Genomic DNA, 26,184 nt, shown 5'->3' on the forward strand with positions numbered 1-26,184 from the left:
ACTAAGGACTATATGACTGTGACAGCCCACTGGGTAGATGTATCACCTTACGCAGCAACAGCAGCAGCGTCACCAGTAGCAGCATCTCAGAAACGCCAGCTCGTTCCAAGGCAGGCTACGCTGTGTATCACCGGTTTCAGTAAAAGGCACACCGCCGACAACCTCTTAGAGATACTGAGGGAAATCATCGCCCAGTGGCTTACCCCACTTAGACTCTCCTGGGGATTTGTGATATCTGACAACGCCACCAATATTGTGCGGGCATTACATCTGGGCAAATTCCAGCATGTCCCATGTTTTGCTCACACAATAAACTTGGTGGTGCAGAATTTTCTGAAAAGCGACAGGGGCGTGCAGGAGACGCTTTGGGTGGGCCGAAAAATTTCTGGCCTTTTTCGCCATTCAGCGACTGTGTGCCGAAGACTGGAGCGCCAGCAAACACTCTTGAACCTGCCCCACCATCACCTGAAACAAGAGGTTGTGACGTGGTGGGACCCTCTATATGCTTCAGAGGATGGAGGAGCAGCAAAAGGCCATACAAGCCTATACATCCACCTATGACATAGGCAAAGGAGGGGGTATGCACCTGACTCAAGCGCAGTGGAGAATGATTTCCGTGTTGTGCAAGGTTCTCCAGCCCTTCGAACTTGCCACACGTGAAGTCAGTTCAGACACTGCCAGCTTGAGTCAGGTCATTCCCCTCATCAGGCTTTTACAGAAGCAGCTGGAGAAAGTGAAGGAGGAGCTAAGATGGAGAGATTCCGCTCGGCATGTGGGACTTGTGGATGAAGCCCTTCTTTTGCCATGCCAGGATTCCAGGGTGGTCAATCTGTTGAAATCAGACCACTACATTTTGGCCACCGTGCTCGATCCTAGGTTTAAAGCATATGTGGTGTTTCTCTTTCTGGCCGACACAAGCCTGCAGAGGTGCAAAGACCTGCTGGTGAACACACTGTCAGCTGAAGCGGAACGTGACACGTCATCAGCTCCTTCTTCATTTTCTCCCGTAACTTGGGCTGCCAGGAAAAAACGTAGGTATCCTAAGCAACCCGCTGGCGGTGATGCAGGGCAGGCAGGACCAAGTTTGGACATCTGGTCCGGACTGAAGGACCTGGCAACAATTTCTGACATGTCTACTGTCACTACATATGATACTGTCACTATTGACAGAATGGTGGAGGATTACATCGGTGACAGCATCCAAGTAGGCATGTCAGACAGTCCATACCTGTACTGGCAGGAAAAAGAGGCAATTTGGAGGCCCCTGTACAAACTGGCTCTATTTTACCTGAGTTGCCCCCCCTCCAGTGTGTACTCCGAAAGAGTGTTTAGTGCAGCCGGGAACCTTGTCAGCGAAAGGCGTAGGAGGTTGCTTCCACAAAATGTGGAGAAGATGATGTTCATAAAATTAATTATCAACTCTTCCAGGGAGACCAGCCTCCAGAACGTACAGAGGGACTTGTGGTGGTGGATTCCAGTGGGGACGAGTTAATACTCTGTGAGGATGAGGATGTACACAACACTAAAGAGGGTGAGGAATCGGTGGATGAGGAGGATGAGGACGACATCTTGCCTCCGTAGAGCCAGTTTGTGCAGGGACAGATTAATTGCCAGCTTGTTTTGTGGGGGCCCAAACGAACCAATCATTTCAGCCACAGTCGTGTGGCAGACCCTGGCGCTGAAATGATTGCTTTGTTAAAGTGTGCATGTCCTGTTTATACAACATAAGGGTGGTGGGAGGGCCCAAGGACAATTCCATCTTGCACCTCTTTTTTTTCTTTGCATTATGTACAGTTTGGGGCCTAGTTTTTCAAACTGCCATCCTGTCTGCCACTGAAGTGTCACTCCTAGATGGGTCATGTGTTTGTGCCGCCCACTCGTGTCGCTTAGCATAGTCATCCAGCTACCACGGTGCAACCTTTTGGACATAAAAACACTATTGTGAGGTGTGAGGTGTTCAGAATAGACTGGAAATTAGTGGAAATTAAGGTTATTGAGGTTAATAATAGCATAGGAGCAGAAAAACCAACACATTCTGTGATTTTAGCTGTTTTTATGCTTTTTAAAAAAAAAATACAGATCCAAAACACAAAACCCAGAACCCAAAACACGGAAGGGTGGTTTTGGCAAAACCAATCCAGATCCAAAACACGAAGAAAGATCCAGATCCAAAACCAAAACACAAAACACGAAAAGGGGCCGGTGCACACCCTTAATATATATATATATATATATATATATATATAAAACAATATATACTGTAAATAATCAATATGTAAAAACTAATATGTATGCCAAAATGGATATATAAAATAATGGCTAGCCTTAAGTATTCGGATCAACAAGACACAGGGAAGGGTGGATACAGAAGGTAAGGCGGTGTCACTGGCAGGGTAAAAAATAATAAATTATGCAATGTCCCAGTTGAGTCTTAATTAATGACTGTCCCAGGATATAATCCTTTTTCCTTAATCCTGTTGTTCCTTTCTAGTTAAACAAGTCAATTTCTTTTACTCACAGCTCCTGAAATGAATTTCATGTATGTACACAAACTTTGTTTGAGCCACAAAATTATTGAATATTTTGTAAAAAATGACCTGCAAACTGTGTGTATAAGGTATATATAACACATAAATGCATTCTGTGTGTTTATTTGGGTCCTATATCCAAGATATTTCATTATGATATGCAAATATTCCAAAATACCCCTTGTCCCAAGCATTTTGGATATCGGAGACTCAACCTGTACAGCAGCTCCCGCACCAATATTGATCAGTGAATAAAGGAGCACGCCTAAGCACAAGAGATTATTTCCCAATATTTAAGTGTATGGAGCAGACTCTGTTTATGCCAAAGTCTAGTACACATGTGCAGGTCTTCGGGAAACTGGCGACCACGCCATTTTACTGGTGATATCTTCAAAGCTGACACTGCCAACACGGGACATTGGAGAGGTTAGTACTGTATTAAAAAACATGGGTACAGGGTGTGTGGTGTGGGCCCCCATTCATTAATTATACTTACTGTATACCAGAACACAGTGATTACCAGTTTTTGAATAATGCATATACAATATTGCTAGAACTACTACATATACATTCTAAACATGATTTTATTAATTGATAAAATGGAATTATTACATATTAAAGCATATCATGAGCATATAAGAATCATAAATGAAACCTATTCCAATCTATTTCAAAAGTCTGTGTGCCTTGATAAATAGATACAAAAGTGTCCATCTGGAAACTACAATTGCTGGTAATTTTTACCATTTAATTTTAAATAATGGTTATATTTGCTTCTTAAATGTGGGATCCACCTGTGTTGTGCACAGATCAGGAATCAGTGTGTGGCAGCTGTAGGCAGTGGCGTCACAAGGGGGGTGCGGGCCACACGCCGTTGTCACCCCCGAGGGATGACACCAAGGTGTAGACTCCCCCTCAGTGCTGCATTGTATAATGAGTGCAGCACTCGGCTCCTGACAACTGTGAGGCATCCGGACGGCACTGCACACAGGGCACTCCGCACCTCTGGCACCCCGCCTGAACCCCAGTAATAACGGGACCACAGGGGGTTCAACCACTAGGCCATGCTCCCTTCCCACGTGACCACACCCTGTCCATTAGGTCACGCCCCCTTTTTGGTAGGGCGCACCGCATATCCTCCCACCCTGCACCGGGTGACACCGAGAGGAGGGATGCCACTGACTATACGTATAATGTAGAATGGGTGCTGGGTTCACCAGAAAATCAATTGTGGCGGAAGTACAGCGGTGGAGTAGGTGTTGGCTTTGTGGTGTTGGTAATAAGCAATACTGGATCTAAACAGGTCCAAGTGGGTATCTCAATGGTTTATGCATTACGTTGGTAATCCCAACTTCATCAAGGGCATATGCACCTTGGCGCATTTCAAAGAAGGGAGAAAAAAATCTACACAGAATAACTGATGTAATAACCTAAAATTTTAAATTGTGAGACAGATAAACAAAAACGATACCACATGAGAGTTTGCCACACATTTTGTTTCTTCTCCTGCTTTGTAACATCAAGCAGGTGCAGACTTCAATGCACATTTTGCACAGGGCCCTGGAAATTGTAATGAAACCATTGCTCCAACAAGACAATACTGAGATTTTACAACTACTGTACATCAACTAAAACACTGTGAGCCTTGTGCAGAATTGAACGTGATTCAGCCGTAGATGCTCCCACATAATGTGCACAGGACTATATACGTATATTTGTCTGTGCATAGTATAGAATGCATCTTCCAGTGCACCCGTCCATATTCATGTGCCTGATTTGATACCCCAAGCCTATGCATGGTGCAAATGATATACCTGGAAACAGATGTATTAACACTTCCATTCAACTATGCATGGCCTGTAGTTCCGTCTATACGCCTCACTAAAGTTTTCCTCTGTGAGAATGACCTTTCACAGCCCAGTTTTTCCTCATAGGTAGCATGTGACGATGCAAATGAATGCATGTGACTGCATTGCCAGTATACCTGCATACACTTGTTTACGAAGAGTCGAAGCCGGATGATTGGCTAAGACAGTATCTGTTTAAAATCAAGAACTGCAAGACGCCATTTTGCGACTTGACGCAAAATGCCATTTTTACAACTGAAATAATCCTTACATTAAAATATTCAGTGATGACAAGACAGGTTTTTGTAGATTTGTCTGTAACAAATAATCAAGAATACACAAAAACACTGATATACTCAGACAGAGTGAATTTGAAAACAATTGTTAGGGATTTAAGCTATCATTAGCCATTGTAGGCATGGTATCTGATGGGGTTAAGCTAAATAAGCCATTGTCTTTAAGTCTGAGGCTTAAACAAATTAGCCTTACCTGTGTGATCTCATCAAGCCTTGTTTGATCACATGTGTAAACACATTGCCTGTCGTTGTAAGCCCAGTAATATCAAAACTAAGCAAAGCAGAGAAATATATATATATATATAAAATTCATGATAAATATATGCATGCACATAGATAATTGCATGTGTATTCACAATGCGTGCAAATATACACAAATTTACATGAAAAGGTTCCGCAGTAATAAAGGTTATTACCCGAAGTTTTATTTATATTTGCAATACTGTGAAATGTATGTTATATGATATTTATGGTTTAGTACATAATAAGTAGATCATGTTTAGTGCCATTCTGATCCGCTGTGTATTTGCAGATCTCCGGTTCTATCGGTGGGGAAATCGCTACAAGCATCTGCAAGTTATGAACTATAGGGAATTAGGTGATAGAATGTACAATGTATGAAGTGTTCATTGCTTAGTTATGCGGCAGGAAAAAGTACACAAAGAGCCACTGGGAGGCTGAACTTCTCAAGTACACACAGACCAATTAACTATGTTGCAACAGAAGACCAAAGAAGAAGAACCAATGTGAAGATGCCAACTCATGCCTATTGTATTGCTTATCTCTGTTCGGGTACATAACCAGGCTCTCTGACATGTTGATGCCGGAATCTGGATTCAGAGCGCCTGCGTATGTATGGATTGTACCATAGTTATTGTAACCTTTGCACGTAGTGTCTAGATCATGTGCGATAACGTACCTTTTTCTTTTATGCCTAAATAATAACTTTTTGTGCTTCAGAACCACAATCTGAGTCAGAAGGTATTTATTTCTGTGTGCGACTATTCACAATGCTAATTAGCGTCATCTAAGGTTTAGAGGTTATAGGCAGGATTCCTTAAAGGGTGTAGGCAGGATTGCATAGAGGTATTAAGTAGGATATAATAGAAGCATGCCAAGTCAGTGTCAGACTGAGGCATTTAGGGCCCATTGGGGGAATGCAGTAGTGGGGGTCCGTGCTTAAGAGGTGTGGCCAGCCATAGGAGAGGGTGTGGCCAGCCACAACAGAGGTAGCTTGGTGTAGTTTACATAAAAATGAACCAAACACCCATGTTCACCCTTGATTCTGCTCCACCAGGTAACTGACCTTCTAATAATGTAAGAGCACAATATGAAATCTGATCCTAGAGAAGGGGATGGGGCCCTCAACCAGTGGGGACCACTGGGGATTTCCCCTGTACCCCTGTGGGCCAATCCGACCCTGTGCGGAGTGCGATGACATGCTCCGAAAACAGGCAAATGTAGAACTCTGCATCAGGACCTGTGACTTTATACATCTCTCTGGCTTATATTTAGTTTTATATTATATTAATTACCTATGAAACATATGATACCAAGGAGGGATTTAAAAGATATTTTTCTTTAAACACCCATTAAAACTCCATTTAATATACATAATTAGCTAAATGGCTGTTTTAATGTGTAGGAGCATTACATTTTCTAAACATTCAAAATGATCCTTCAACTTACTACTAAATAACACTTTACGATTAAGAACAACAAAGTTTTTGTGCTCCTGACTTTTTTTTTTTTTTTTTTTTAAATAAAAACATCATTAAAAGGTGAATTCATGCTTCAAAGATTCAGTGCTTGTTTTCCTTAAAATCACTGCATATTAAAAGGCACTTAGAGAAGTGAGTTTCAATTTATTGTAAATTACCAGGTTAAATTGTGTTTAAGGACATTCTTTAGAATTATTTTTAAGTCTGTTTTTGCTGAATGTACTATTAGTATTATTACTGTCTTTTGCATAATGTGGTTTTACACAGGGATGTGCAGTTAGGTTAGGCAGATGAGCCTCTCATACTCCTGAGATCTGATATAAAAATAATTAGAATGCTACAAAGAAGAATTTATAACTTATAAACATCTTCTTTGTTTATTGTAATCATTTTTATAGTTAACATTCACCAGCTTTGTGGAGCTCCCTGGGACTGCAGGGAGACGAGAGATGAGACAGCAACAGAGGCTATATGTATGAAGCAGCGAGTCAGTGTAAAGTACAAACACGGGTTTTACACTGACTATGGATGACGTTTTAAATGTTCACCTGCAACCCAGGACAAAGGCATGTAATTCTCCCTGCTGTAGAGCAATTCGGAAACTCTGACCAAATATGCAAATGAAGTAAAGTGCAAGCATTGAAATTGCCTTTCAATAACAAGTCACATAGTCACCTGATCAGAGATATACTAGAGATGTACCAACACCATGTCCATTATAGAATGAGCAGTAATAGTTTATTAAATAAAGACTAACAAAGTCCTGTAATGGCTCATCGTTAAGAAACACAAATTTTAGTATATAAATAAAACCACTACATATACAATGTAGTATCCATCATACATTGCAAAGAACATTGTAGTGACGGCAATATAATACAGAGAGGATTTAAACAACATTCAGTGCATCCCAATGACTGATACACCAAGCTGTTACTAGAGATTTTAACGCCCTCCATATCTACTGGCCTCGGTCAAAACAGGAGTGTTTTAACAAACAAGTGTGCAATGCTCCCTACTGCCTCCCCCGTTTTTTGCTGTTGTTGTGTATTTTCATATGTCCTACCCCCTCCCCAAACAAACAGTGGTTTATAATACACCATGTAGACAAAAGTGATTGGACACCCCCACACTAATGTGTTTTGACAGGAACACTTCATAGTGAGGCCCATGCACTTGCATTTCCACGGAAATAATGAATGATTTTATCAGGACGACAATACCACCTGTCATGTTTCCAGGGCGACGCTGGACAGAAACTTCAGTAACCCAGATGGACTGAACATCTTACAGTCCAGATCTGGCCGACACAACCTTCTTCAGTATAACAGTTGGTCACTGTACTTAAGACGGAATAGCAAAATATACCGCCTGCTGTTGTCCAGGAACTTGTGGACAGTTTGCCAACAAGGGTGTTTGCAGTAATCACTGCTATGGGATGTGGTCAATATCCTGGCAAAGGGGATGCCAGAATACTGGCGCCAAAATCCCGACAACTGTCAGAATACCTATGCTAGCATCCCGATTGCCAACATCCCGAAGGTAAGTAGCAGGGTTAAGGTTTAGGATTAGGTACTACGGGGAGGGTTAGGGTTAGGCACTAAGAAGGAAGGGTTAGGTTAAGGGTACATGGGGGGGAGGTTTGGTTTAGGCACTAGGGGGGAGGTTAGGTTTAGGTAGCAGGGAGGGAGGGTTAGGGTTAGGTGTAGAAGAAGGGTTAGTATACCTACCAACAGGTGTCCATATCCTAATCCTGTTGGGATGCCAGTGTTGGGATTTTGACTGCCAGGATCCCGTGCGCTGGCATCCCATACCCAACGCAGACCTACAAAGTACTGATGTCAATAAAATCTTGTTGAGCTATTTGCTGTCAGTGTCCAATAACTTTTGTCTACATAGTGTATAAGTGGCTAGCATAATGCTGATGTGAGAAGCTAAGTATCACTTCTCCTAACACTACAATGAACCCTATAGCCATGTGACCGATATGCACGCAACGCAACACACAGAGCCCCATCTCACAGACCACACTGCTCCCTCCTCCCTCACATATATTTATGTATAAAAGACTAGACATAAGATTGACATCTACATGCGGGAGAAAAAGCAAACAAACTGCTTACAAAACAGTGGCAGGTGGGGAGTTTGACTGGGGCGGTACACCTGTCAAACCGTAACGCAGGTGTCCTAAGGCGAGCTCTGGGAGGACAGAAACCTCCCGTGGAGCAGAAGGTTACAAGTCAGGTTGTTGCTGGAAATTACGGACAGTTTATGACTATTGTACATCTGTAAGTGGCTGTACTGTGAGCATGTCTTCGTGCGCACAACCTCATTTGTCAATACAAGATCCATACACAATAAACTATAGTCACAAAGACTCACTCTGTTGTGAATTTAATGTGCAGTTGTTGTGTGAATTGTGTGTTACACACAGTGCGTTGTGGTCTTCTGATAGGCAGCATGTCGGTCCTGATGAGAACAGCATTTGAGATGTTGATCGACAGCTCAATACGTTTTGTAGGCGTGGCGGGGGGGTGGTTTCACAAACGGAGGCGTTCCTTAAGGAATGACTGCCTTTTGTGGGCAGCCGCACTGACATCAGCAGTGATGTCAGTGGGGAGCTTCCTGCTCGATCAGAGGCTTGCGGATGCCGAGACCCAACCTTAGGGTCTCGTCGCAAGCCCCTAACCTGGTCGGTCGCTAAAGCTGTGGGTGGTAACCAATAGCTTAGCTAGCGACCAGGAGGCCGCACTTGAAAAGTAAAGAAGCCGCCCTCATTCAGAGCGAGCGCTCGCTTCTTGCGACCGCCTCTGAATGAGGGCCTATGTCTACTAATCCTGTCTCTACTGATGTCACAACAATTATCGATTATACTCCCAACATCCACCCTCTGTCTATACTGCACTCATCTACCCCCAATTATACCTCCATTCTCAAACTATCTCTACTGCCCTCTCTACCATCACCCATTACTCTCCCATCCTCTTCCTGTCTCCACTTCCATCACCCCATCACAGATAGCACTGCCCCCCTCACCACCTCTAGTAGTGCACACTTACTAGTTTCCTTTGGGGAGGTGATGTCTCCTCTTCGGCCTACATCCTCCTCTCATCCTCACACTGTCTCACAGGCTCTCTCTGACTGGACAGTGGCCATGGCGCACTTAAACAGTCTGAAGACTGTGCTGTCTGCGTGTCACTCCCTTTCTCCCCTCCGCTCCCCCCTCAACCTCTTCCCCTGAAGGCAGCTGCTTGGCTTCCCTTGGGGCTGAAAAATAAAAAAGTGCCCAAAAATGACAGGGGGCATGTGCCCCGGTGCCCCCCCTGTATCTGCCACTGACTGTGCAGCCTGCACACTGCACCCCTTCCTCCACCTCCCCCAACTCCTCCCCCGACTCAGCATTCGGGAAGGTGGCTGCTTGGCTTCCCTTGGGGCTGCAAAATAAAAATAAAGTGCTGAAAAGCAACAAGGGGGGCACGTGCCCCAATGCTCCCCCCTGAATTTGCCACTGCTCATCCCCCAATGGTTGTAATGACCAGTGGGGACCCACCGCAGCCACCAACAAAGCTGGATCAGGAAGTGACATCAGCACACGCACTTCACTTTTGAGAACAAAAATTAATGTGTCACAAAACGCAGTCGGGCTAAGCGGGGTCTCTGCTACTCACCGCTTCGGGCACTATGGCTCTGTTTCTTCAAAGGGTCTGCGGTCTCCTGGAGGCCGGCGGCTCAGCAGAGGTTTCAGTGTGCAGCATTGTCAGAGGAAGCAGGGCCTTCTCTGAAGTGCCGGTGTCCAGCTTTCTCTATGTGCTCAGGAGACAGAGCACCACCATCTTCCCCAGGATTAGCTGATTGGATCATTGTCAATCCGGAGCTCACACTGAGTCAGCTGACTTCTGCATCCAATCCCTGCTGGTCAGAGAGGGATCAAAGGAGCAGTCCAGGAAGTCTCAAGCTGCCAGTGTCACTGTATTCACAGCCCTTGCTGCATGAGGAGAGAGCCCTCCTGTGTTAGGTTCTCAAAGTGACTGCTATGCTTTTTCACCTCGCACCTCTGGCTTCATCGGTTCTAGCAAACAATTGCAGGCCATCGGTTCCAGACGATACTCACAGTCCATCGGTTCCAGATGATGCTCATAGCCCATTGGTTCCAGCCGATGCTCACAGCTCATCGGTTCCAGACGATAATCACAGTCCATCAGTTCCAGCCGATACTCACAGTCCATCAGTTCCAGTCGATACTCACAGCCCATCAGTTCCAGCCAATATTCACAGTCCATCGTGTAACCCCCCTTTACTCACTAAAGGGTCACCAGGTTACTAACACCTCTATTACTCCTAATGTACCCACCCTTAGCATTCCTCTAAGTGGTGTACATCCCCATTGTCAGTGCCTCCATCCAAGCTAGTTCTCAGTGACTTAAGGTTGGCCTGGGACAACCTATCAATGTTGTGCGCGATGTAGTGTGCATTCAATGCAAAATATAATACAGTATACTTCAGGGTTACATTCACCACCTGCTCCCTTTCTTTTGGTAGGCTTCTCCACGCTGTCCTCCTTACGTTATCAGCTCCAGATAAATAAACATATAGATAGTTGATTTGCCATATATTACTTAACAGACGGTGTAATGGAAGCATTACTGCCTCACAGCACGAGGTCGTTGGTTCGATACCCACTACAGCCCTAACTGTGTGGAGTTTGTATATTCTCCCTGTGCTTGCGTGGGTTTTCCCCGGGTACTCCGGTTTCCTCCCACACTCCAAAAATATACTGGTAGGTTAATTGGCTCCTAACAAAAATTACCCCTAGTGTGTATGTGTGTGAGCATGTGGTAGGGAACATAGATTCTAAGCTCCACTGGGGCAGGGACTGATGTGAATGGTCGAATATTCTCTGTAAAGCGCTGCGGAATATGTGTGCGCTATATAAATAACTGGTAATAAATAAAATAAATAAAATGAAGAACTTAAATGAAAGTTATTCCCATACGTAGGCATTAACTTTACATTTGAATTAACATTAATGAAAATGTAGTAATAATATTATTACAATTTACAACTTATACTGGATACATGCATAGTGTAAGTACTAGGACTAAATAAAATGCTTGTCCATGTCCCAGTAACAAATCACTTGTAAATGCCGGTCACTGAAATAGCTCTATCCAGGTAGTTGCTTTGCTAAATAACTAAAGTAATAAGAGATGTCTAAGTCCGTGTTTGCAATCCTTAGGCGCTATACATATGAATAACATGCTACCCCAAACTTTTCCTATGGTAAAATATTACAGCACTGTAAATGGGAGGTAGTAGGTTTTATGCTCCGGCTGCTCCATAGTCAGTTCTACTCTGATGAGATGCATCTCTTGTCTCTTATGTAACACTTCTGCATCTATTATTTCCTATAACTAGAGTATGTATGATATCTGTGAGACTAGAGAGCTTCCAAGTGAGTGTAGTGTAACTACTCTACTCACTATGGGCTCAGTGCTACTGCCGCTGCTCACATGCATGAGATGCTCTTCCAGGAGCAATGTTTGAAGGAGGGAAGTCTGGCTCTTTAGAAACAGCTGACTGCTGCCTGTGAGTGCACGACATCAGCCTACACTATGCTATACAACAGGACTCTGCCTCACCACTACTGCTGCTTTGTCTCTGGGCATGCCTCTGCTCCTCCCACACAGTCTCCATGCTCACGGGCAATGGCCACCACAGAGCACTTTGCCCTGCAAATCTCAAAGAGCAGGCTGAGTACTCCTGCCCACCGGCCTCAACAGCTCCTTCTCTGGCTGTGCCCTGTACTGTGGCGATAAGTGCTCAGGTGAATGCAGTGCAAGTGGTTCTACTCACTGCAGAAAGTTCCCTGCAACTGCTGACACAGACTGTCAGAAACTCCATTCCTACCAGCCAATCTCCTTCCTCCCACTGCCACATCTCCTAGTGACAGCCCGTGAGCAGTCAGGCTAGGCACCTCTGAGCCGCCCGCTGCCACATGTCCTCTGCCCACAGGACTTCTGCTGCCACCTCGGATGGCTGCATCTGGGAACACCACTGACAGGTGAGCTGAGAACTCTGCTGACACCCACTGCTGCTCACCATTTTCACAGCTCCTGCTGTGACAGGCTCCCTCTCCAACTCCACCCCCTGTCATAGCTCAGCTGCCATTTAGGACACAGGGAGTGAGCACTCGAGAAAAGGATTTAGCAGACCCCCTCTCAGTCAGCCGGCAGCTCCTTTTATATATCTCTCTCTCAGTCCCTGCTCTTCTTTCCCCTGACAGGAACCCAATCACTCCCAGCTATATTACTCCACCCCTTCTTCTATAGTACATGGGCATCGCACACACTGAGGCATATCCTCACCACAAAAAGTAGTACCACATATATATATATTTCACATATGGCATGAATTCATTAGCATTTTACCTCAGAACATATACATAAATTAATTACATATCACTGTGTAGATAATTCTTTTTTAACAATATATATTTATATATATATTTATTTTCATCAATAACCTACTCACTTTAACCCTTTACCAGGGTTACAATCGGTTCCTACTGATAACCAGAGTCCATCAGTTCCTACCGATAACCACAGACCATTGGCCCTTGCTGATAACCACGAACTATCGGTTCCTACTGATAATCACAGTCCATCGGTAACTACTGGTAACCACAGACCATCAGCTCCTGCTGATAACCACAAACCATTGGTTCCCGCCAATAACCACAGACTATCGGTTCCAGCAGAAAACCACAGGTCCAACATTCCTTTATGTTCCCAAGGTCTAGTGCTAGTACTAAGTGACCTAGCCAGAGAGCCGTGACCTGCCTGTCAGACGCCGCAAAGGCCACACTTTTTCACGGAGGTCCCTGGTGAACACTGCCGGTGGGGTTAGACTCCACGCTCCTGGTCTGGGTCTCTGCCAACACTCAGTATTAGTTTTAGTACCCTATACCATATACAGTATGAGTAGGAATTATATTTACCCAGCAACTTTCTCCTCAGAACCCACAGAGTCCTTGTTACACCTAGACTAAAGTCCGGATTCACAAAAATCCCAATCCGTGACAGAATGAGAATGGTCGGGGGGGCTTTAAGTCAATCTAACTCCCCTACAACACCAGCTAAAAAGATGGGGCACACATTTAAAAGCGGGTGCCCATATAAAAGCAAATGTCTGGCGTTTCCACTAATCGACAAATATTATCCTCCTGCACTACAAAAAAATTATGTTGTCCAGGCAAGGGAAAAAAACTCCCACAACCTGGCTGTAAATAGTTAAGATATTCCTTTTCAAATGTTGGGTCCCCTTAGTACTTATTGTCTGGTGATCATGTGCCATAATGACAGCTGCAACCAAGTAGGCACCCTTATTTGAAAGGAGGTAGTCTCTACTTTCAAATTATTTGACCCACTAGTAGCTATTGCACATATTACCCTCATTTATCAATTCGTTTTATAATTCACAACGAGTGATAAAACTTGTTGCGTATGATAAATGGTGCTCCAGCCAATCAGCTCCTAACTGTCATTTCTCAAACAGATGACAGTTGGGAGGTGATTGGCTGGAGCACCATTACCACACGCAACAAGTTTTATCACTCGTTGTGAATGATAAAAATTGTTGATAAATGAGCCCCATAATTAGCACACAAAGGGGGAGATGCATACAGTCTTTGGGGTATATTTACTAAAGTGCGGGTTTTTAGAAGTGGAGATGTTGCCCATAGCAACCAATCAGATTCTAGCTATTATCTTCTAAAAGGTGCTAGATAAATGTTAAGTAGAATCTGATTGGTTGCTATGAGCTATATCTCCACTATTAAAAACCCGCACCTTTGTAATTATACCCCTTGAGAGAGAAAAAGTAGAGAAGTTGCACACAGCAGGCAATCAGCTTCTAGCTGTCATTTATCTAGCACATTCTATGAATGAACATAAGCTAATTGCAACCTCTTAATTGTATCTCTCTCCAGTGCTTGATACATCTGCCCTAAATAGAGAAGTGGAGACAAACAAAATATACTTAATACAATAAGTTTCACACTTCATGCTGGCAAACCTGGTTAATATGGAATTCAGTTGAGCTGCTGGTTGCCAGAAAATTAGGTCTCTTACCTTGTGTTTGCTTTCCTTGTGTACAGTGATCTGGTCAGTCTTCATCTCTGGTATTACCTGATTGATATCCATGCATTATCTCTGCTGCCTTATGACTGCACTATTGCATTAATCCTCACATACTCTGCTGATTTCTAGTTTGCTGATACTTCACGTTCCTGATTCTAATTTTATTAGGCCTTTGGGTATAAAATATCCTTGGTCATTGAGGGGTTAAGACTAGTTATTGTTACTAGATCATCTAAGAGAAAAAAAATATTTAGAAAAACCAACAGTACAGTTCGCATCTGTACGCAATCACAATTGACGTGCAGAGAATTGTTGCTTTACTCTGCTTCTAAAAATGTATCATCGCTGCATCTCAGCTTGTGGTCATTAATTTCACATAAGGGCCACAAGAAAGCCAGTGAACAACCATCCCAGAAAAGAAAAACTATTATTCAAATTTAATGACCGTCTAGTAGCCTGTTCCATTTGTTTTGTTATGCAAACTTCAGCATACATTTCCAAAAAAAAGTGATTAATATTCTCCAGTTTTACAGTTCTGTCAGCAGTGAGTTTTCCTAGCTGCCACTAATGGCTTTCCCTAATGATCACTATCTAAGTAAAACTTGAATATCCTCTGTATTTTGCTTGCCCCAAGTGTGAATGTCTAAACATATGCCCCATTTAACCTTGACAAATGGTCTGGGGGGTGTTGTCTTGATTAAAATCACAAAGGTATGTGGACGTCAGTAAGAAATTCATCTAGGAAACCCTTCACAGACCATTAAGAACTTCTTTTAAGATGTTGAAACCTTTCAATCGAGAACATATCACAGGCTGTTCTCTGCACATAACGTTCTAAAATTACTCAGGCAAACTAGCAGCAGATGTTAGCTGGGCTCATCTTAATAATGTTATCTATTGCATGAGTGACACATTTTACAGCTACGTAGTTCTTACCGTAGTTACAGAAATAACAGGAAAAAATGAACTGAAATCTGTCATTATAGTTTGTGTTATACTGAAGGTAAAAACATGAAATGTATGTGATATGACATAGAGAAATCACAGATTCATACAATGTTGGGCTGTTAATTCTTTGGGCCTCATTCAGCATGGATTACAACTGCAACAGCATATGCAGATCGATCGATGGTGTGTAGTGCTCATGCAGTGCAGTGCATATGCGCGAGTTAGCATTTGCCCGTCACTTTGTGATCACTCAAGCAGAATAAAAGCCATCACAGAGTGAGTGACAGGCTGTGAGCGTTTGGGGGTTGGTGACGGGGGAGTGGTTGGAGAAATCAGGTGTGTCTGTCCGTTTTAACGCTGTTTCCTGGGCGTGCATAAATTAGCCACTGAGACAGCATATGCAGTTTGGGAACTCACTTTTTTTTTTTTTTTTCACTCACTGCATGCAACAAGACTTGCAGTTCTGCGGCATGTCAGACCTGCTGTAATTCTGCGTGAGGGGGCGATGTTACTCAATGTTACTGATGTATATGCAGGACTGAGACGTATTGTGGATGTGAGATAGCGGTAGTGGGTGTCTCTATGCTGGCTGTGCGACAGCTTTGTGATTGCATTCATTAGCATATTTTCGCAGCAGACCTTCATGCGATTACGGAGCTGCGATCGCAATAGCAATCCATGATGAATCAGGTCCTTTAAGCACGAACATAAGTTCAAACTGTAGAAATGTAAGTAACGTATCGTACAGCAGCAATTTTATTTAACGTGATGACTTAATCTAGAAGGAGACTTAAGTGGGTTTCGACATACTGTCTCAATTGGGTTCTTGCTGCTTATTTGTATGAAACCTGAATAGAAAGCCAAATCTTTTACTGCTGTCTTCCAGTGACCTCAGAGTGAAATCATTGCTAAGTCAGCAGGGAAGAAAAGTTTCCAGAAGCTCTGAGAATTGCTTGAAAATAACAGCTGATCAAGAAATCTCTTTCTACAGCTTTCTTAAAAATAATAATGTTTAATGGCTAACAAAAAAAACAAAAACACGTGCTGGCCTGGTGGATGTCAGCTGCACCTTTAAATGTTAAAGCAAAAAAATTGAGGAGAGGGACAGTGCCATCACATATAGCTGGACAGGAAAACACAGGGGGCGATGTGTTATCGCAATGTGCGGCTGTACAAAACACTGATAATTATCATGGTGCCCCCCAAATCTATGGGGTGTAAGGAGATTTGAGATGCAGGTGGCCACAAAGAGGCGGAGAAGCTGTTTATGAACATACAGTATGTGTGTTTCAAAATTGACTTCGTCAGGGAATGATATAACAAATATACATCTTTCCTTATATAAGTACCATTAGTGACAACCTGACTGCCATTTCCCAGACCTACAGTGAACTTTGAATGCCACTACCGGTAAAACCAGAAGTACGTCAATGATCCCAACAACACATAAACAAAATGTGACCCACCACCTGTGATCCAGAAAGAATAGAAAAAACATACATATAAACATAAACACAACAGGCCTCCAAATATCAAAGCTAGTAATGCAGTGTAATCTACACACAAACTACTGTAAGATCCCCAGAAGAAATATGCACACAGTAAAACATAACACGGGAAACTACCATAAAGCATAACACAGGTGAACGGATATATCATCACTGCAGTGTAGAAGCTGTTATTAGACTATTCAGGGCAGTAGCCACAACTTTCTGGGTCTCATAGAAACATTTTGTAGGGGACCCCACCAAATGCTTCTAGAAAGACAGAGAGACCTCTATCCACAGCGGTTGTTCATTTTATGCACATAGTAGTGCCCTAGTTAATGTTATGCTCCATAGTAGTGCCTCAGTTCACATTATTGATTAACAATACAGTGCCCTCAGTTCAAACTGTGCAACAAGACAGTGCCCTCAGGGGGCGATTAAGACCCGGACACTAAGCTGCGCTCTTTAGCAGCCAAAAGGGGCCGTGTATGCAAATTCCGCAATCGCACTGTCTGGTGTAAGGACGCCCTTTATGTCTTAGAGAGCAACGGCAGAGCGAACGCATGCCGTTATAAAGACGCCCACTTTTCTTTCTTAACACACATCATCTCTAGGAAGTGTATGATTAATCAGAACCACTGAGAGCCATCGGAGCTGCTCGCAGCCCTTGAGGTCGACCCTACCCCACCGCAAGCACTGCGATCACTGCAGGCTGAATACAACCAAGTGACGTGTACAATGATGCTTCCATGCTAATTATGCACACCCATAAAACACCATTTTGACACCTAGAAACGCCTGCGTGCACACCACCACTGCCCGTTCACAAGCACCTTCACCTGTTACCATCCACAAACTGCACTGTCACTCAAAGTAGCGCTCAGTCTTCAATTCCCGATCGCAGTGACCGTGTACGCATGTGCAGATGGGCAACTATCAGCCATAGCGTGCATCCGCCACTTAACGAGCGGGTCTGAATTGGGCCCTCAGTTTATACTGTACAACATTACAGTGCCCCCAATTCATTCTGTGCAACATTACAGTGCCCTCAGGGGGAGATGCATCAAGCCTTGGAGAGAGATAAAGTGGAGATAAAGTACTAGCCAATCAGCTCCTAACTGCCAATTTTCAAAAAGAGCCTGTAAAATGACAGGAGCTGATTGGTTGGTACTTTGTCTCTCTCCTCTTTATATTTTTCCAAGGTTTGATACATCTCCCCCTCAGTTCATACTGTGCAACATTACAGTGCTCCCAGTTCATACCATGCAACATACAGTACTCTCATTTCATACTATGCTACATTACTTTGTCCCCAGTTCATACTGTACGACATTACTGTGCCCCCAGTTCATACTGTGCAACATTAGAGTGCTCCCCGTTCATAATATGCCACATTACTGTGCCCCCCCAGTTCATATTATGCCACATTACAGTGCCCCAGTTTATACTGTCAAACATAACAGTGCCCCCAGTTCTACTTTGCAACATTACAGTGCCCTCAGTTCATACTGTAAAACATTACAGTGATTCCAGTTCACTCTGTCCAACATTATAGTACTCCCAGTTCATATTATGCCACAGTACAGTGCCCCAGTTGATATTATGCCACATTACAGTGCCCCCAGTTCTATTATGCCACATGAGAGTGTTTCCAGTTCACATTGTGCCACATTACAGTGCCCCAGTGTATCAAATGTGGTACCCCCATAGAATAATACAGTGAACTTTTGCTGACCTTTCTCCCTCGGACCTTTCTGAGCATGTGCAGACAGGGAGGTAGAAAGTGCCCCAAGGTCAGCAACCCATTTTTGGAGGGGAAATCCTGCCCCATTGATAGGCAGCCCTAGTGTCCAGGTAGAGATCCCTGTAGGCGACCTGTTGCTGGGTCTCCCTGTCCACTCATAGATGCCAGACTGACAGGGAGGATAAATGGGAGAGCTTATAAAATACCTTCCCCAGGGCTGTCAGAGCTGAGTCTGGGGGGAGTTTCTATAAATGGAGTCTGGGGAGAATTTCTGTAAAAAGGAGTCAGGGAGGAGTTGCTGTGGAGTGTCCTTGGATCTGTAAAAATAGGGGAGTGTATCCCTCTGTGTTACCCTGCCTTACAAATACTGCACCTGGTGCTGTCTATAAGGAGTCGCTGTGGAGTGCCCTTGGATCTGTAAAAATAGGAATGCGTTACCCCTTTTTGTTTGCCCTGGATTACAATTACCAGACTTCACATTAACCTGGAAGGCTACCTATCCAATCTGCCAGGAAAAGTGCTCTGATGCTGGATGTGAGTCCCTGGAGGAAGCTTGCCTGGGGATTTGCATAGAGCACCCTGCTTTGGAAGAAGCCCCCTCTGAATAAAGGACTGCCTTCCTAAGTGCCTGTTATCAAGAGGCACCGCATGTGGAAGTCTGCGCATGCTGGGAGAGAAGAGGAGCTGCCTGGGAAGGAGGTCTCATCGCTCCATCGTCACGGATGAAGCCCCAGCTGAGGAAAAGGTCCCACCAGTGACAAAAACCCTGCTGGTACCCGCACAGGCAGAAGAAAAGACAGCCCCAGAGGAAGAGTGCTTCAGGCCCCCTCCTGCTGCTGTTTGTTTGCTGGACAGAGCCCCTGTGGAAAGGGATTTGCACCTGTTGGTCCTTGTAAAATACCTGCCGGAGGTCTGCAGCTGGAAGCTTTGGTGCTTTGCTGTGCATCCCAGAGTTGCCCTGGACATCGGAGGAGGCTGAATAGCCACTGCCAGGGGTGAGATCATACCAGAACCTTCCTATACTCTGTCCCTCCACAGCTCCTATCTTCCCTCCATAAAGGCCCTGCCCCTCTGTACACCTATATTATCTGGGTCCCCTGGGTCTATTGCATTATCCATTACCTTGTGGCTAACCATGATTAGGCTGGGAGACTAGGTTTTGTGTAAAAGCTGGGACCGGGGGTTAGTCTCCCACACAACTGGGTGTAGAAAGGGGTCATAGTGCCTTAAATTAGGTAAAGTGTGTGTGTAGTGATGAAATAGGGGGGAAGTAAAAGATAGGTCACCCCCTTTTTTTCCCCAAGAATTGTATTGGTAGTAATTTTTTTTCCTGTGAACCTCTGGCTCATGTCCAGGAGGGGACGTGGCTTAATGGCGTCGGCTCATGTCCAATGCCACTGTGGGTGATGTATAAAGTATTTTATGTCTAGCTTTAAACTAAATGCAATACTATTGATGTGTATTTGCCTCTGTTTAGTGTTGACCATTTGTGTCAATCAAGTGGTTGATAGTGGCCCTCCGTGGCCCTTTATCTGTAAAGCTGTTCACTGCTCGCTGTGTTATTATTGTCAATGCTGATTAATATTTTGCTTGCATGAAATGTTTGAATATTTACTGGTACTGGTGTTAATGCAAATTGTCTCTTATACACTGTTTGGCCCGGTATCCATTTCAAGGTCCATTCATGTTGACGTAATATATATTACTTGTGCTGTCATCTTATTAGCAAAAGTTGTATGTTTACTGTGATGTTCCAACCTTGTCAATTTCTGTGGTGTAATGTATATTAATTGCTTATTTAGCCCTGTGTAACCCCGGCTGGCAATTCTGGTGATAGTAAGTTGTGGCATAGGCATTTAGGAAGAGCGTTATCCTTATTTTTCTCAAGGCCAAAAAAACTGTGTTACATTATTGCTGCCGGTGAACTACTGCTATCAGCATAGCCTCAGTGTTGTCCTTATTTTTCTCAAGGCCCAAAAACTGTGTTACGTTAATGCTGCCGGTGAACTACTGCTATCAGCATAGCCTCAGAGTAGTCCTTATTTTTCTCAAGGCTCAGAGACTGTGTTACATTATTGCTGCCGGTGAACTACTGCTATCAGCATAGCCTCAGTGTTGTCCTTATTTTTCTCAAGGCCCAAAGACTGTATTTCATTATTGATGCCGGTGAACTACTGCTATCAGCATAGCCTCAGTGTTGTCCTTATTTTTCTCAAGGCTCAGAGACAGTGTTACATTATTGCTGCTGGTGAACTACTGCTATCAGCATAGCCTCAGTGTTGTCCTTATTTTTCTCAAGGCCCAAAAAAACTGTTACATTTTTGCTGGTGAACTACTGCTATCAGCATAGCCTCAGTGTTTTCCTTATTTTTCTCAAGGCTCAGAGACTGTGTTACATTATTGCTGCCGGTGAACTACTGCTACCAGCATAGCCTCAGTGTAGTCCTCATTTTTCTCAAGGTTCAGAGACTGTGTTACATTATTTCTGCCGGTGAACTACTGCTATCAGCATAGCCTCAGTGTTGTCCTTATTTTTCTCAAGGCTCAGAGACTGTGTTACATTATTGATGCTGGTGAACTACTGCTATCAACATAGCCTCAGTGGTGTCCTTATTTTTCTCAAGGCCCAAAAAAACTGTGTTACATTTTTGCTGGTGAACTACTGCTATCAGCATAGCCTCAGTGTTGTCCTTATTTTTCTCAAGGCCCAAAGACTGTGTAAATTATTGCAAGTTGCCGGTGAACTACTGCTACCAGCATAGCCTCAATGTGATCACTATTTTCTCAAGGCTCAAGGACTGTGGTACATTATTGCAAGTTGCCGATGAACTACTGCTACCAGCAGAGCCTCAGTGTTGTCCTTATTTTTCTCAAGGCCCAAAGACTGTATTACATTGTTGCTGCCGGTGAACTACTGCTATCAGCATAGCCTCAGTGTTGTCCTTATTTTTCTCAAGGCTCAGAGACTGTGTTACATTATTGCTGCCGGTGAACTACTGGTATCAGCATAGCCTCAGCGTTGTCCTTATTTTTCTCAAGGCCCAAAAAAACTGTGTTACATTTTTGCTGCCGGTGAACTACTGCTATCAGCATAGCCTCAGTGTTGTCCTTATTTTTCTCAAGGCTCAGTAACTGTGTTACATTATTGCTGCCGGTGAACTACTGCTACCAGCATAGCCTCAGTGTAGTCCTTATTTTTCTCAAGGCTCAGAGACTGTGTTAAATTATTGCTGCCGGTGAACTACTGCTATCAGCATAGCCTCAGTGTTGTCCTTATTTTTCTCAAGGCCCAAAGACTGTATTACATTATTGCTGCCGGTGAACTACTGCTATCAGCATAGCCTCAGTGGTGTCCTTATTTTTCTCAAGGCCCAAAGACTGTGTTACATTATTGCTGCCGGTGAACTACTGATATCAGCATAGCCTCAGTGTTGTCCTTATTTTTCTCAAGGCCCAAAGACTGTGTTACATTATTGCTGCCGGTGAACTACTGCTATCAGCATAGCCTCAGTGGTGTCCTTATTTTTCTCAAGGCCCAAAGACTGTGTTACATTATTGCTGCCGTTGAACTACTGCTATCAGCATAGCCTCAGTGTTGTCCTTATTTTTCTCAAGGCCATGTTACATTATTGCTGCCGTTGAAGTACTGATATCAGCATAGCCTCAGTGGTGTCCTTATTTTTCTCAAGGCCCAAAGACTGTGTTACATTATTGCTGCCGGTGAACTACTGCTATCAGCATAAATTTTTAGCCGTTTTCAGCTGGAGAACTACAAGTTCAAGTTTGGCCTACATGTGTTTTCCCACGTTTTTTAGCAAAAGTTGAAATATTAGCACGGACTCTATATCAAAGCTATAGCCTGCTGGTGCACTACTGATACAAGCCTAACCTACATGTGTTTTTCCCATGTTTTTCTCAGCAAAAGGAAGCGTTAACACAGACTGTATTTCAAAGCTATACGCTGCTGGTGCACTACTGATCCAAGCCTGACCTGCATGTGTTTTCCCACGTTTTTCTTAGCAAAAAGAAGCGTAGCACAGACTGTATTTTAAAGATATAAGTTGTCGGTGCATTATTGATACAAGCTCGACCAGCAGGTTTCAGGTATAGGTTTCTCATTTGTTTTAGATAAATTAAAAGTCTGCAGATACTGTGGTTCTTGGTGTCACTTGCTTGCCAGCTGGGGTCACCGGTAGAGGACAGGGAGGTAATAAGCAAAGATCTTGATATTAGAAAGTGTAATTTATTTCTTTTAATCTGTGAATGGTAAACATTTCCTGTGTCAATTGTTATTCTTTGATTGAGTTGCACCTTCCCTCCTGACTGGTCATTGTGTCTGCAAAAAATGGGAATACAGGCTTGCCTCTCTGTCATGGTGTGTCTTATCTTAGTGAAGGGGAAATCAGCCACCGAAGCATTTCTAAACACACCTGAACCCGGTGCTAGTGGTGCACCAGTCAGTACATCACATAAAATTTTGGGCGTCCACATACAGGATCAGAGATTCCAGGCAAGTTAATCCCTACAGCCACAATGGATAAGGAAAAGACCACAAGTAGTTGCGACACCAAGGAAGGAGCGAAGAATTTAACACCGATAACCATGCCGTATTACTTCAGAGCACCCTGGCTGCCATGTTACTCGGGAGAAACAGACAATAGAGAAACTGGGAATTTGAAAGAGTTCAAATCTAAAATGAAGTCAATGTTTAAATTATATTCTCTAACAGATGGTCAGAAAGTGGAAGTACTGAAAGGGCAATTCAAAGGCCCAGCTCTAAGAGAAGTTAACTCCTGGCCGGATCGTGAGAAAAAGACCGTGGAACAGATCTTTGAGAAATTGACAACTATATTTAAAATGAAAACTATTTCAGAATTAAAAATGCGCTTTTATGCGCGAATGCAACAATACGGAGAATCATTAAGAGACTTTGCCCTCAGCCTGCAAGAGGCACTGAAAGCCATCCAACAATTAGACGATGATGAAATCCGAGATGCTGATAAAACACTAACAGCAGTTTATTGAAGGAGTCAGGGGGGAAGCAGCCAAAACCCAACTCAAGATGCTACAGAGACAAACTCTAGATGAGACATTTCTGGATTTTAAGGAGACTGCAATTAAAATCCTAGGCTTAAACATCGGAAAAGAAAATCACATGCCAAATGCGTCTGCGGACCGGATTGCTCAGTGTGTTCAAAAAACTCCAGGAGACTTAATTGAGATGTTAAGCAAGCAAATAGCTGAACTTACACGGGAGATGAAGTCTTGGAAAGAAAAACAACAGGAATCTCAAGGAAATTGGAGAGCGACACGTCGGCCATACAAGGATAATTGGCGTAACCCAGAAAGGTCAGGGCGATGACCCACCGACCAGTTCGACCAACAAGGGAGTCCCATATGCCGAAGGTGTGTACAAAGTGGACATGTTGAAAGGCAATGCCAATCGGAAGCGTTAAACTCCGAAGTCCTGAGGCCGAGGACCAACCCTCAGGAAGAACAGAGACAATAGGTCCACTTTTCGTAGAAGGACAATCCAGAACCACGAATCCAAGCAAGAATATATCCACAAGCGCTGGTCAGGTGGTGTGGTTTAACGTACAACATGGATATGGTTTTATAAACCCAAATAACCTCATGTTGGATGTGTTTGTGCACTTCACGGCCATTAAGAAGAAAAACCCCAAGATCTACCTGCGCACTGTGGAAGATGGAGAGATGGTTGAGTTTGAAATTGCGATTGGAGAGAAAGGTGCTAAAGCCATAAATGTGACTGGTCCTGGAGGTGTTCCCGTACAAGGCAGCCGATATGCAGTTCATCGCAACAGGCGTTACCTTACTAACAGAGTGCATCACAAACGGAGGTCGAACAGAAGAAGCTACCATGTGCCAACGCAGTCACAGGAACATCCACCACAAGTCCCCAGTGCGTCCACTCCCATTGAAAATAAGGAAGTTAAGAAAATAGACAAAGGAGTAGGAACAGACATTGAGTGGTCAAGAATAGAAAACCTGGTATACAACTTAGATGTGGAACTGGATGAGCAGGAGGATGTAGTGCTTGACCTAAAAATGGAGCAATACAGTGAGACAGATTGACTGCTTCCTTGCCAAGAGCCAATGCATGACAGCCGATTGAGGGTGAACGACAGTGATGCTGGGATGGCCTTGTGCAAACAACCTGAATTTCTGACCAAAGACCAGGAAAAAGGTCCAGACCAAGTAGCTGGCTCACTTGTGACAGAGAGGTCAAGTTTCCCTGAAGACCCGACCATTAGCAATCCAATGGATGTGCTACTGCTCACAGACTTTCCAGTAACTTGGAAGAGTGTCAACACTCAGGTCCCCAAGGAGACAACTCTTGAAACCGTGACAGGAGAAGACGAACTCAGACGATTAGAACGAAGCACTAGGTGTATTCTTCCTCTAAGATTCAGGGAATAGGGAATAATCAATAATGCAAAATGTGACTAAAGGTTTTTATTGAGAAAATGCTATGCTAAGATTAACTGAATAACTATTGTCATCTTGAATGGATTTACTATCTTATGTATAGTTTAATGTGATGTGAAAAAGAGTTATACCCAGCCCTATAGTTCTGTTACAGATACTTGTAGGGAGTTGATTGTTACATTGTATATGTTTCACTATTTATCATTGCAATGAACAGTGGGTGTAAGATACAATGTTGTTAATATTTAGGAAAGGCTGTCGGGCCTTACTAGATCAGAATACGTGAGGACACGTATTATTTTAGGTGGGAAGTGTGTGGTACCCACATAGTTATGGGGTTACCCCTTTAACTAGTTAGGGGATATAGTTACCCTGCAAGCCCTTGTCAGTTTTTTTTTATAAGATCATATAGCACCATTGGTTCCATAGGATAATACAGTGAACTTTTGCTGACCTTTATCCCTCGGACCTTAGTGAGCATGTGCAGCCAGGGAGGTAGAAAGTGCCCCATGATCAGCAACCCATTTTTGGAGGAAAATCCTGCCCCATTGATAGGCAGCCCTAGTGTCCAGGTAGAGATCCCTGTAGGTGGCCTGTTGCTGGGTCTTCCTGTCCACTCATAGATGCCAGACTGACAGGGAGGAGAAATGGGAGAGCTTATAAAATACCTTCCCCAGGGCTGTCAGAGCTGAGTCTGGGGGGAATTTCTGTAAAAGGAGTCTGGAGAGAATTTCTGTAAAAAGGAGTCAGGGAGGAGTTGCTGTGGAGTGTCCTTGGATCTGTAAAAATAGGGGAGTGTATCCCTCTGTGTTACCCTGGATTACAAATACTGCAACTGGTGCTGCCTGTAAGGAGATTCAGTGGAGTGTCCCTGGAGCTGTAAACATAAGGATGTTATAACCCTTTCTGTTACCCTGGATTACAAAGACTGCACCTGGTGCTGTCTGTAAGGAGTCGCTGTGGAGTGCCCTTGGATCTGTAAAAATAGGAATGCGGTACCCCTTTCTGTTTGCCCTGGATTACAA

This window comes from Taudactylus pleione, unplaced genomic scaffold, assembly GCF_031769625.1.
Source record: "Taudactylus pleione unplaced genomic scaffold, aTauple2 ptg000128l, whole genome shotgun sequence".
Classification (NCBI taxonomy): domain Eukaryota; kingdom Metazoa; phylum Chordata; class Amphibia; order Anura; family Myobatrachidae; genus Taudactylus; species Taudactylus pleione.